The 13498-nt window shown below is 43.8% G+C and overlaps 1 long non-coding RNA gene across 1 annotated transcript; it reads left to right on the top strand.

The window, feature by feature from the left end:
- Positions 1–6833: 6833 nt before the first annotated feature.
- LOC144899499 (uncharacterized) lies at positions 6834–10370 on the top strand. The gene is made up of 3 exons (XR_013627631.1): positions 6834–6902; positions 7363–9252; positions 9335–10370. It is a non-coding gene; the product is annotated as an uncharacterized LOC144899499 (long non-coding RNA).
- The last annotated feature ends 3128 nt before the right edge of the window (positions 10371–13498 follow it).

A 13498-nucleotide genomic window follows, 5' to 3' on the forward strand; every position in this document is an offset into this window, starting at 1 on the left:
TTTTGAGTGTTTTGTTTAAAAAAAAAAAAAAAACCCAACAAATATTGTCAAGCAGCTTTGTCGTTTGGACTACTAACCATTGTGATGATTTTAGATTTTGTAGTTGCCATAATTGAAATGATTTCTCCATCCATTTAACAGAATGCTGAAGGATGTTGACGCTCAAGAATTTGGTCCCAACAGCTTAGACAAGGTAAGATTACAGTACAGCTGTTGAATGACACCAACATGGTTTAGTTATTCATTCATTTTCTATGTCTCTTATCCTCACTAGGGTGGGGGTATGCTGGAGCCTGATTTGGGGCGAGAGGCGGGGTACACCCTGGACCGGTGGCCAGCCAATCCCAGGGCACATACAGTACATCCGGAAAGTATTCACAGCGCTTCACTTTTTCCACATTTTGTCAAGTTACAGCCTCATTCCCAATTGTATTAATTTAATCTCTTAGCTCAAAATACTCCATTATGACAATGTGAAAAAGGTTTTTTTTTTTTACGTTTTTGAATTTATTAAAAATAGAAAACAAAAAAATCACATTTACATAAGTATTCACAGCCTTTGCCATGAAGCTCAAAATTGAGCTCAGGTGCATCTTTTTTCCACTGATCATCCTTGAGATAATAACTGTCTATATAAGGTCCCACAGTTGACTGTGCATGTCAGAGCACAAACGCCAAGCATGAAGTCAAAAGAACTGTCTGTAGACCTGCGAGACAGGATTGTCTTTAGGCACAAATCTGGGGAAGGATACAGAAACATTTCTGCTGCTTTGAAGGTCCCAATGAGCACAGTGGCCTCCATCCCTACAGTGAAGCATGGTGGTGGCAGCATCATGCTGTGGGGATGTTTTTCAGCAGCAGGAACTGGCAGACTAGTCAGGATAGAAGGAAAAATGAATGCAGCAATATATAGAGATATCCTGGATGAAAATATTGCTGCATTCATTTTTCCCTTCTATCCTGGCTAGTCGAATAATGGGGGCCACTGTGCTCATTGGGACCTTCAAAGCAGCAGAAATGTTTCTGTATCCTTCCCCAGATTTGTGCCTCAAGACAATCCTGTCTCGCAGGTCTACAGACAGTTCTTTTGACTTCATGCTTGGCGTTTGTGCTCTGACATGCACAGTCAACTGTGGGACCTTATATAGACAGTTGTTATATTTCCAAATCATGTCCAATCAACTGAATTTACTGCAGGTGGACTCCAATTGAGTGTATAGTAGACACCAAATGTCCAGAAGGAGGCGTCTGGCACACTAGTGTGGGAAGTCCATACCTGCATGAGGAAAGTGGAAGTCAAAAAATAATCATTCTAATAATACGATTCCCAATTAAGGGAATAAATCCCAGGTCTTTGGTTTAGTTATGAAATGTTGAATTAATTTCACAGGTGCCTCAACCTGTGGCTGTGTTGTGTTTTTGTGCACCGCTATCTGGAAGTAAATACAGCTTTAGTACAAATGCAGTGAAGCTGTTCTGGTTTGAAATAATGTTTTGTAGAAGATGTGTTAAGATCATTTCATTCAAAGAAGGCCATCTTAAAAAAAATACTACACAATCATATTAGAAAAGTGGTGTAGGTGGTAGCTTAAATCATGTAAATATTACTTATAATTTGCTCCAAATAAAGTCAGGGAAAACTAGTTAAACAATCCTGAAAAGCGAGTACATTTATATGGATTTTGAAGTAGATTCAAAGGTAGTTTGGGGTCAAATTTACTAGCAAAGAGTACCTTTTTCATTCAAAAAAAGTAAATTTGACCAGAGTGTTTGCCAAGGAAAAGTTGCTTGGGAATTGTGCGTGCAAATTGTTACCTAGCTTTTCTCAAGTAAATGGCACTCCAAATTTTTTTCAGTGTACTGCCCAGTGGACCGCGACCTCCTCCAGCTGCTTTTGGGAGTTCTTTTGTCTCTGGACTGCTCCATGGTATGCCTTCTGCCCCCATCGCCTTGCTTTTCCTTTTTTGGACTGCACTAATGAATACAGATATTCTGGCTGCCACATGAATTACATGTGCAGCATTCTCCATCCATTTAACAGAATACTGAAGGATGTTGACGCTCAAGAATTTGGTCCCAACAGCTTAGACAAGGTAAGATTACAGTACAGCTGTTGAATGACACCAACATGGTTTAGTTATTCATTCATTTTCTATGTCTCTTATCCTCACTAGGGTGGGGGTATGCTGGAGCCTGATTTGGGGCGAGAGGCGGGGTACACCCTGGACCGGTGGCCAGCCAATCCCAGGGCACATACAGTACATCCGGAAAGTATTCACAGCGCTTCACTTTTTCCACATTTTGTCAAGTTACAGCCTCATTCCCAATTGTATTAATTTAATCTCTTAGCTCAAAATTCTACACAAAATACTCCATTATGACAATGTGAAAAAGTTTTTTTTTTTTACTTTTTTGAATTTATTAAAAATAGAAAACAAAAAAATCACATTTACATAAGTATTCACAGCCTTTGCCATGAAGCTCAAAATTGAGCTCAGGTGCATCTTTTTTCCACTGATCATCCTTGAGATAATAACTGTCTATATAAGGTCCCACAGTTGACTGTGCATGTCAGAGCACAAACGCCAAGCATGAAGTCAAAAGAACTGTCTGTAGACCTGCGAGACAGGATTGTCTTGAGGCACAAATCTGGGGAAGGATACAGAAACATTTCTGCTGCTTTGAAGGTCCCAATGAGCACAGTGGCCCCCATTATTCGACTAGCCAGGATAGAAGGAAAAATGAATGCAGCAATATTTTCATCCAGGATATCTCTATATATTGTTGCATTCATTTTTCCTTCTATCCTGACTAGTCTGCCAGTTCCTGCTGCTGCTGCATGATGCTGCCACCACCATGCTTCACTGTAGGGATGGAGGCCACTGTGCTCATTGGGACCTTCAAAGCAGCTGAAGTGTTTCTGTATCCTTCCCCAGATTTGTGCCTCAAGACAATCCTGTCTCGCTGGTCTACAGACAGTTCTTTTGACTTCATGCTTGGCGTTTGTGCTCTGACATGCACAGTCAACTGTGGGACCTTATATAGACAGTTATTATATTTCCAAATCATGTCCAATCAACTGAATTTACTGCAGGTGGACTCCAACTGAGTGTATAGTAGACACCAAACGTCCAGAAGGAGGCGACTGGCACACTAGTGTGGGAAGTCCATACCTGCATGAGGAAAGTGGAAGTCAAAAATAATCATTCTAATAATACGATTCCCAATTAAGGGAATAAATCCCAGGTCTTTGGTTTAGTTATGAAATGTTGAATTAATTTCACAGGTGCCTCAACCTGTGGCTGTGTTGTGTTTTTGTGCACCGCCATCTGGAAGTAAATACAGCTTTAGTACAAATGCAGTGAAGCTGTTCTGGTTTGAAATAATGTTTTGTAGAAGATGTGTTAAGATCATTTCATTCAAAGAAGGCCATCTTAAAAAAATACTACACAATCATATTAGAAAAGTGGTGTAGGTGGTAGCTTAAATCATGTAAATATTACTTATAATTTGCTCCAAATAAAGTCAGGGAAAACTAGTTAAACAATCCTGAAAAGCGAGTACATTTATATGGATTTTGAAGTAGATTCAAAGGTAGTTTGGGGTCAAATTTACTAGCAAAGAGTACCTTTTTCATTCAAAAAAAGTAAATTTGACCAGAGTATTTCCCAAGGAAAAGTTGCTTGGGAATTGTGCGTGCAAATTGTTACCTAGCTTTGCTCAAGTAAATGGCACTCCAAATTTTTTTTCAGTGTACTGCCCAGTGGACCGCGACCTCCTCCAGCTGATTTTGGGAGTTCTTTTGTCTCTGGACTGCTCCATGGTATGCCTTCTGCCCCCATCGCCTTGCTTTTCCTTTTTTGGACTGCACTAATGAATACAGATATTCTGGCTGCCACATGAATTACATGTGCAGCATTCTCCATCCATTTAACAGAATACTGAAGGATGTTGACGCTCAAGAATTTGGTCCCAACAGCTTAGACAAGGTAAGATTACAGTACAGCTGTTGAATGACACCAACATGGTTTAGGTTATTCTATGCTTTACAGTGTCAAAACCTTTTTTCAAGTCGAAGATTGGTTTGAAATTGGAAACGGACAAGGATCTACGTTCTTATATATTGAATGACAGCTGATGCCTTCCATACACAAGGAAAAACTGCCGCAGAAATTGAGAGAGTGAGATTTGTGGTTACAGGAGTTATTGATGTACAATTGAGTTCTTTCAACATAAAAGTATCAATGCCCAATCTGCATCTTTTGTTTTAGAATATTTAATCCTTAATCCATTTGTAGAAAGCTTGCTGGCCACAGTAAAGTAGCAACTCGTCACATTATGAATACATGTACCAGATGATAAATGATGAGTTTTGTTGCTCCATCAGGTTACATCTGGAGGTGTTTGATAAAGACATGGACATGAAGGATGACTTTATGGGAAGGTACTGCTTCCAGTACACATTAGTAGTGTTGTTATTATCGATACTGTCACATACTGCAACTGCTTGATAATACTGCTTACTACCTCCAGCGCAGCGATGCCAGTATTGAGAAGAGCACCGCCATCCTCCTTTATCTACACTTTATTGTCCGATTCACAAGAAAAATTATGTCACACACTTACAGTATATTAAAGACAGGTTGTAGAATTTGATATGGTTGGAATCATTTAGAACATTCATGTAGAACGCAAATGATATTAAATATATATGTATAAATATCAAATATTGCAGTGTAAATAAATAAAAATAAACATGAATTAGAGAAAAGAAATCCATTCCATTATCAAGTGGTTGAAATAATTGTCATGTTTCTCAACATGCAGGCTGAAGGTCAAACTGAAGGACATAATTGATTCTCAGTACACGGATCAGGTATGGAAACGGCTTATATTATTGTCATTGAATTGTTCAAGCATTCAAAGGATTGTGTGTGTTTTATGTATCAGTGTATCAGTACACGCTCAGTGATGTCAAGTCAGGTCGCGTTCACCTGATCCTGGAATGGCTTCCAACAGCCTCGGAGGCAGACCAACTGGATAAGGGGGGTGCTTCCAGAAGAAGAAAAAGCGTACTAATGCTTCATTCAACTATAAAAAATACTAATATCGAACCATTCTCTTCAGATTCTCAAGTTCTACTCCAGGCAGTCCTACCAGAACAAAGCCGTTCCATCTGTGGGACTTTTGTTTGTCTTCATCGAACAAGCAGATGGTTTACCAGTAAGTGAGTCGAGGAGGTACTGAGGAGGCATGATCTGTGTTTTATTATGACCCATGTGGCGTGTCAACAGGTGAAAAAGAGTGGAAAAGAGCCAAAAGTGGGAGCGGATATGCTTCTTGGAAAAACATCCCACAAAACTACTGTGAGACTAAGCGTGGCAACTAGCCAAATAATAACCAGGGTATTGGCATCCGGGACTAACACGTCCATCTTTGCTGTAGGTGTGTGATCGCACGACATCACCTCAGTGGAATGAGGCGTTCTGCTTCCTGGTTCATGACCCTAGAGAAGAGAATGTTGTTGTCAAGGTAAGTTAACAATATTATTTTTAGTATTTCCACCATGTGATATCAACAAACTTGACTTGTATTACTACCTTTACACTTTGTTTCTCCAGCTCTCTCACAGCTGGACGTTGCCCATGGGTTCCTTAGTCGTCCCAATCAGAGAGCTGCTCTCGGAACCAGAACTGGTCCTGGATCAGTGGTTCCATCTGGATGGCGCCTCCCCAGAGAGTCAGATTCTTCTTCGAGCTGAACTCAAGGTAGGCGATCTCTCATTCTAGTCTTAACTCGCACCAGACTTCACATGCAATTGTTGCAGATGCTGATTCCGAGCAAATGTCCTCGTGGTGATCATGAGGCTAAATTCACTTCCAAAGACTCCGACCGCTCGACTGAGCAGCAGAAACGGGAGGCAGATGTGATGCAAAAGTGAGCGCTGCGTATATCCAAGCACACTAGTCTCAGGTCTTATTTGGTTTTCATGCTACATTGGGTTCTTAGGTCAAGTTTGGTGGACACTCCGGTAGAAACTCTTTTCTATGTCTTATCCTCACTAGGGTTGGGGTATGCTGGAGCCTGATTTGGGGCGAGAGGCGGGGTACACCCTGGACCGGTGGCCAGCCAATCCCAGGGCACATACAGTGCATCCGGAAAGTATTCACAGCGCTTCACTTTTTCCACATTTTGTCAAGTTACAGCCTCATTCCAAATTGTATTAATTTAATCTCTTACCTCAAAATACTCCACTCCACTAATGAACTGCACTAATGAATACAGATATTCTTGCTGCCACATGAATTACATGTGCAGCATTTTTGGTAGGTTGAGCGTTGTTGCGCTTCCACCTGAATTGGCATCAGCTGTTGGGGCTCGATTGCGAGGCGGTGCCAGGGTTATTGATGGGTCTTGGCGTCACCGGGGCGCTCATTGTTCCTTGCTGTTCACCTGTCGAGGCTGTGTTGGCGCGCTCCGGTGGCGGGCTCTGGTCTGTCGTGCCATCAGCAGCGTATGTGAAAGGTAGGCATAAAATTACTGGGCGTGTACCGGTGACGGTGCATCATGTGACCGCAGCCATGGTTGTTTTAATTTGCAGCGGGGTTGGTTGTTGAGGACCTGGCGTGCATTTTGGAGGGCTTGCAGGAAGTGCAGTGTCAGCCTCTTGAGGCTAGGATTGCACTGGCTGTGTGTTAAGCTACCTTTGCTCCGGTAAGCTGCCGATGCTTTAAACAAGCAGAAAGCTAACTTTAGCACCACATGTTGTCTGTCTCAAAGTTAAATGATCTGGTTAGATAATTAATTTTCTTTTTTGTGGTTAGCACAGAGAGGTTGTCACGTTCCGGCTTGGGAGCTTTACGGCACGACCCCAGGATGCAGAGATGAGGACCCAATAGCAGGTAAAAAGGCATTTATTGTTGATACTATGCAGCAGACCAACGCACTAGCATGTTCAACAGAGAAAACAACATCAATGACCCAACAAAGAAAGGAGCGCGCACCTGAACCAAATAGGCATCACAAATAATGAGAAACAGGTGCGGGAGATAATGGACATCAACTGAAAACACAGCAGAGCAACACAGGAAGGAAATACAAAACAAGGGCATGAACGAGGAACTGAGGAAAACTAAGAGCTGTCACAAGGGGGTGACAGACGTTAAACTATTTGTTGGCAAATTCAGGTTCAACATTCAGTGTGTGTGTGTAAAATGTTGCAGATTGAATAGTTTAACAGGCTAACACACATAATATTGTTTGAAGCAATGTCGGTGTGTTCTGTTGTACTTTGCTAGCTCTGACAGAGGTTTAAACTTCAAAAGTGGTGCCCTGTCTAATATTTTGTGTATGTGTTTTCAGGTTGCTGCAACGAACGTGACTCGGCACTGTAAGTTCTGTTCAGCTTTTTTTTTTACCACTAGAACATCTATTTAAACACTGTAGATTGCAGCACAACCACTTTTCAAAAATGAGCCCCCTCCCATGCCTCCATGATGATTGCATGTGCACATTTCAGACACTTGGTGCACTGAGTAGTCACCTGTCAAGATATCATACTTAATTGTGACTTTTTAGTGTCCTTTATGCACATCTGAGCAACCATTTTCAGTCTGTACTCCTCAGTCACATAAGATCACACTTAAAAAAGAACGAGACAGAGGTATAGTATATAAAATAATTATCTAACCAGATCATTTAACTTTTAAATAGACACAACACATGGTGCTAGAGTTAGCACAAATGTCTACTCTTCATTGAACGCCATAAAAGTAGAGTGCACCAAGGGAGTCTTGCATCAGACTTTTCTAGTGACATTGTCTTTGAGCATACTCACAATCAACATGCTTTCGGCTGGCTATATTTTCCTAATAACACGGTATCTATAGACATTAACTGTAGATACTGTACAAGGTGAGCTGATCCAAGAGCAGCCCCAGTCCTGTTTTTGTGAATGATTATATTTTGTTGTTGTTGACATGTGCTGGCAATTTGCTCCTCATGTGCTGGAATGTTGTTGACAAATGGTATGACGTTATTGTACATTTTTAGCGCGCGCGCTTTTATTTTGAATTTCTTTCAAACCCCGCCGACGGCAGCAGTGCGCTTTCGTCACTGGTGAGTAGCATGTCTTTATCTCTATCATGTAATATTCTCGTATTAAACCAACATTACCACAGACGTATTGTGAGCTAAGCCAATGGTAAATTTGCAAAAGTGCCTGTTTGAACTGTGCTAATGTTCTAGCTAACAAGTGTTTTGGCTAACCTTCTAGCTAACAAATGGTTTAGCTAACGTTTATAGTTAGTTAAACCTGGTTTAGTTAGTTAAATAAACAAAGGTGCAGTAGTACTATGGTGCCAGATATTGACCCCAGTCATTTAAGTAGGGACATTTTTTTTGGTCTTGTTTATGATAGTGTTACTCAACAGCTTGATGTGTTGCTTTCAGGGATTCAATGAGTTTAATTATCATCTCATCAGTTGATGTGTGTGAGTGCATATGTCATAACTTAGAAGAGAGTTAGGAGTCTTAGGAGAGAAAAAGTCACCCATTGTTGAACATCTATGCTGGCTGTACAGTCATAGCTAGTATATAGTTTGTGCTAAAATTGTGAATTTGACCTGAAATTGTATTTTACAGTTGGTGGGTGAATGTTGACCACAAAGCATTTACCTGTGCAAAAACAATAATTATAGGAAGTGTCCCTTGTTAACTTCTCTCAACCATTGTCTTCCTGTCCCATTTAGAATTGTCCAGATCACACTGCCAGAAAGTGTTCTTTGCCACGCGAGTCATTGAAATGTATTAGTTTGCCACATTTGCACAATGTACATGTTGTCAGTTTGTGCTCATCTGTCATTTTCAGTTCTGATATTACTGCACTTGCAAGCTCAAATTGTAGTAGGCCATGTGACGTGCATGATGACCACTAGTTGGCGGTACATACCAAGTAGAAACAGCAGTAGATTACAGTGACCCCTATTTTTGTATTTATATATCTATAAATATATAATATAATTATATATATTTTTGTATTAACCACAAGTGATGATCCCCCGTTGACAACCAGGGTTAGGGTCCGGGGTTGGAGTCAGGGGTTAGGATGAACTGAAGTGTTTGTGCTGTCTTCTACAGGCTGGATGAAGGCCAGCCTTGCTAGCGCTCTCCACTCACACCAGGCCTGTGGGGCAAAAACAGTATCTGCAGCTTCAACTCTGGGTTCTTCTCCCCGTCTTAACCAATGGAAGGGTTAGGATGCACTGAAATGTTCATGCTGTCTTCTCCTGACAATAGTCACAAGTTAGCAAAGGTGGGGTGTTTGTGCTTCCAGGTTCTTCTGTTGATCCCGAAGGACAACACCAGTTTTTCCACCTTTGTGGGAACGATTGCGTTGGCAAGAAGATCCTTGGCATTCCTGAAGGTGTCCCCCGGAAAGCTGTCCACCTGCAGGTCTGGGAAGTCATTTGGTGGAAACTGGAATCTCCCAGGATGACGAATCTCTTCCGCACGGCAAGTTGCCAATCAACCATTTTCCTGGTGGTGTGCCGATGACGCTGGACCAGTTGCTTTTGGCTCCCGCCGATTGAGCCGGACATAGAACTGTCGAAGCTGATGTCCGCCAGTATATCTTCCCATTGGCCTTTTTCCGCAGGTGACTCCCTTGGTGGCGTAAGTAGTGGGGCGTCGTCAAGCAAATTCTGACTCCCAACAGCAAAGGGCCTATGTGGTCCGAGTTGGTAGGGGACCGGGGGGTAACCGATTCCCCTCGCGCCATCTGATCCAAGAGCAGGGACAGCTGGTCACCGTAATCGTCGGATTCCTCTCCCGGTGGCTGACCTTGGTCGAGGTTTTTCTCTTTCCTCGTGCGTTTGCGCTGGGTGCTGACCCAGGGGGTAGCGCTGGAGTCTCAGGGGTTTTGTCCTTCGGCGGTAAGGATGTTTTGCAGGTCTTGCAGGTCTTGGGATGAGGATACCTCTGGTTCTGTTTGGATACCGGCATCCAGGCAGGCCCCGGCAACTGTTGGATCGAGCCGAGAACGAAGAGAAGTGGTTGGGATGGATGGCCTTCCGGCGTCCCAGAGGTGGAGGGTTCCCAGAGGTGGAGGGTTCCTCCAAATCTTGTTCCAATCCTTGGATGTCAGGGTTTGTCGGTGGCGGATCTTCGTTTTGTGCGGGTGGTTTTACAGGTTCATATTCCTGGATTCTATTTTTCAATTTCTCTAGGGTTCTCAACGGAAAGCGAATTCTGACTCCCAACGCCGAAGGGCCTCTGTGGCCTGGGTTGGTGGGGGAGTGGGGGGAACCGATTCCCCTCGCGCCATCAGATCCAAGAGCAGGGACAGCTGGTCACCGTAATCGTCGGATTCCTCTCCCGGTGGCTGACCTTGGTCGAGGTTTTTCTCTTTACTCGTGCGGTAGCGCTGGAGTCTCAGGGGTTTTGTCCTTCGGCGGTAAGGATGTTTTGCAGGTCTTGGGATAAGGATTTACAGGTTTTACAGGTTTTACAGGTTTCACAGGTTTTCACAGGTTTTCACAGGTTTTCACAGGTTTTCACAGGTTTTCACAGGTTTCACAGGTTTCACAGGTTTCACTTTCTTAGGGTTCTCAACGGAAAGCGAATTCTGACTCCCAACGCCGAAGGGCCTCTGTGGCCCGGGTTGGTGGGGGAGTGGGGGGAACCAATTCCCCTCGCGCCATCAGATCCAAGAGCAGGGACAGCTGGTCACCGTAATGGTCGGATTCCTCTCCCGGTGGCTGACCTTGGTCGAGGTTTTTCTCTTTACTCGTGCGGTAGCGCTGGAGTCTCAGGGGTTTTGTCCTTCGGCGGTAAGCATGTTTTGCAGGTCTTGGGATGAGGTTTTACAGGTTTTACAGGTTCATATTCCTGGATTCTATTTTTCAATTTCTTAGGGTTCTCAACAGAAAGCGAATTCTGACTCCCAACGCCGAAGGGCCTCTGTGGCCCGGGTTGGTGGGGGAGTGGGGGGAACCGATTCCCCTCGCGCCATCAGATCCAAGAGCAGGGACAGCTGGTCACCGTAATCGCCGGATTCCTCTCCCGGTGGCTGACCTTGGTCAAGGTTTTTCTCTTTCCTCGTGCGTTTGCGCTGGGTGCTGACCCAGGGGGTAGCGCTGGAGTCTCAGGGGTTTTGTCCTTTGGCGGTAAGGATGTTTTGCAGGTCTTGGGATGGAATGAGGGCACCCAAGTTTGTTTGGCTTGGGGGTCTCAACGGAAAGCTTGCAGCTGAATTTGTGTAGGCAGAAGTCGGTTCTATGTTTATACGACCTTTCGTTGGGGAGTTACTGGCGAAAAACGTCGCCCATTGAGATTGCATTGTTGGAAGCAGCAGTCCATTAAAGTGACCACGAGATGGTGGTATTTACCGAGTAGAATAGCATTACTTTAAAGTGACCCCTAGTTGGCAGTACATAGCAAGTAGAAATAGCAGCCTCCCCCCTCCCTCACCCCCTGCCTTCCTCATTTGGGCCCAGCCTTCCACACCCCAGTCCCCGAGCCCCCCAGCCTTCTACATTTAGGCCCAGCCTCACCCGTCCCACACCCCAGCCCCCCACTCCCTCGCCCCAGCCCCCCCAGCCTTCTTACACTTGTGCCCAACCTGTGGAGGGCAGTAATACGCCTTGGAGCGTTGAAACAAAAGAGGAAGAAGACAGACTGGCAGAGAATGGTGGTATCAACGGACCAGCTAACCGAAGGAAACATGAGTAGTCTGCGCTGCGCCGTTGGGTAAGTAGTCAACATAGATCTCGTTTGAATGTTTGGGTTAGGGTTTTAGGGCTATGGTTGGAGGAGGGTTTTAGGGCCGAGTTAGGGCTGGCTAGGGCGAGTTGGGGCCAGGGCTCTTTAGGGCTGGCTAGGGCGAGTTAGGGCGAGTTGGGGCCAGGGCTGGCTAGGGCGAGTTGGGGCTAGGGCGAGTTGGGGCCAGGGCTGGCTAGGGCGAGTTGGGGCCAGGGCTCTTTAGGGCTGGCTAGGGCTCGTTAGGGCCAGATATAAATTTGACCATCCATTTAACAGAATACTGAAGGATGTTGACGCTCAAGAATTTGGTCCCAACAGCTTAGACAAGGTAAGATTACAGTACAGCTGTTGAATGACACCAACATGGTTTAGTTATTCATTCATTTTCTATGTCTCTTATCCTCACTAGGGTGGGGGTATGCTGGAGCCTGATTTGGGGCGAGAGGCGGGGTACACCCTGGACCGGTGGCCAGCCAATCCCAGGGCACATACAGCGCATCCGGAAAGTATTCACAGCGCTTCACTTTTTCCACATTTTGTCAAGTTACAGCCTCATTCCAAATTGTATTAATTTAATCTCTTACCTCAAAATACTCCATTATGACAATGTGAAAAAGGTTATTATATTTCCAAATCATGTCCAATCAACTGAATTTACTGCAGGTGGACTCCAATTGAGTGTATAGTAGACACCAAAAGTCCAGAAGGAGGCGACTGGCACACTAGTGTGGGAAGTCCATACCTGCATGAGGAAAGTGGAAGTCAAAAAATAATCATTCTAATAATACGATTCCCAATTAAGGGAATAAATCCCAGGTCTTTGGTTTAGTTATGAAATGTTGAATTAATTTCACAGGTACCTCAACCTGTGGCTGTGTTGCGTTTTTGTGCACCGTCATCTGGAAGTAAATACAGCTTTAGTACAAATGCAGTGAAGCTGTTCTGGTTTGAAATAATGTTTTGTAGAAGATGTGTTAAGATCATTTCATTCAAAGAAGGCCATCTTAAAAAAAATACTACACAATCATATTAGAAAAGTGGTGTAGGTGGTAGCTTAAATCATGTAAATATTACTTATAAATTGCTCCAAATAAAGTCAGGGAAAACTAGTTAAACAATCCTGAAAAGCGAGTACATTTATATGGATTTTGAAGTAGATTCAAAGGTAGTTTGGGGTCAAATTTACTAGCAAAGAGTACCTCTTTCATTCAAAAAAAGTAAATTTGACCAGAGTATTTCCCAAGGAAAAGTTGCTTGGGAATTGTGCGTGCAAATTGTTACCTAGCTTTTCTCAAGTAAATGGCACTCCAAATTTTTTTTCAGTGTACTGCCCAGTGGACCGCGACCTCCTCCAGCTGTTTTTGGGAGTTCTTTTGTCTCTGGACTGCTCCATGGTATGCCTTCTGCCCCCATCGCCTTGCTTTTCCTTTTTTGGACTGCACTAATGAATACAGATATTCTGGCTGCCACATGAATTACATGTGCAGCATTCTCCATCCATTTAACAGAATACTGAAGGATGTTGACGCTCAAGAATTTGGTCCCAACAGCTTAGACAAGGTAAGATTACAGTACAGCTGTTGAATGACACCAACATGGTTTAGTTATTCATTCATTTTCTATGTCTCTTATCCTCACTAGGGTGGGGGTATGCTGGAGCCTGATTTGGGGCGAGAGGCGGGGTACACCCTGGACCGGTGGCCAGCCAATCCCAGGGCACATACAGTACATCCGGAAA

Source organism: Doryrhamphus excisus, linkage group LG7 (genome assembly GCF_037039965.1).
Source record: "Doryrhamphus excisus strain RoL-2023G ecotype Guam linkage group LG7, RoL_Dexc_Guam_v1.1, whole genome shotgun sequence".
In the NCBI taxonomy this organism is placed as follows: Eukaryota; Metazoa; Chordata; class Actinopteri; order Syngnathiformes; family Syngnathidae; genus Doryrhamphus; species Doryrhamphus excisus.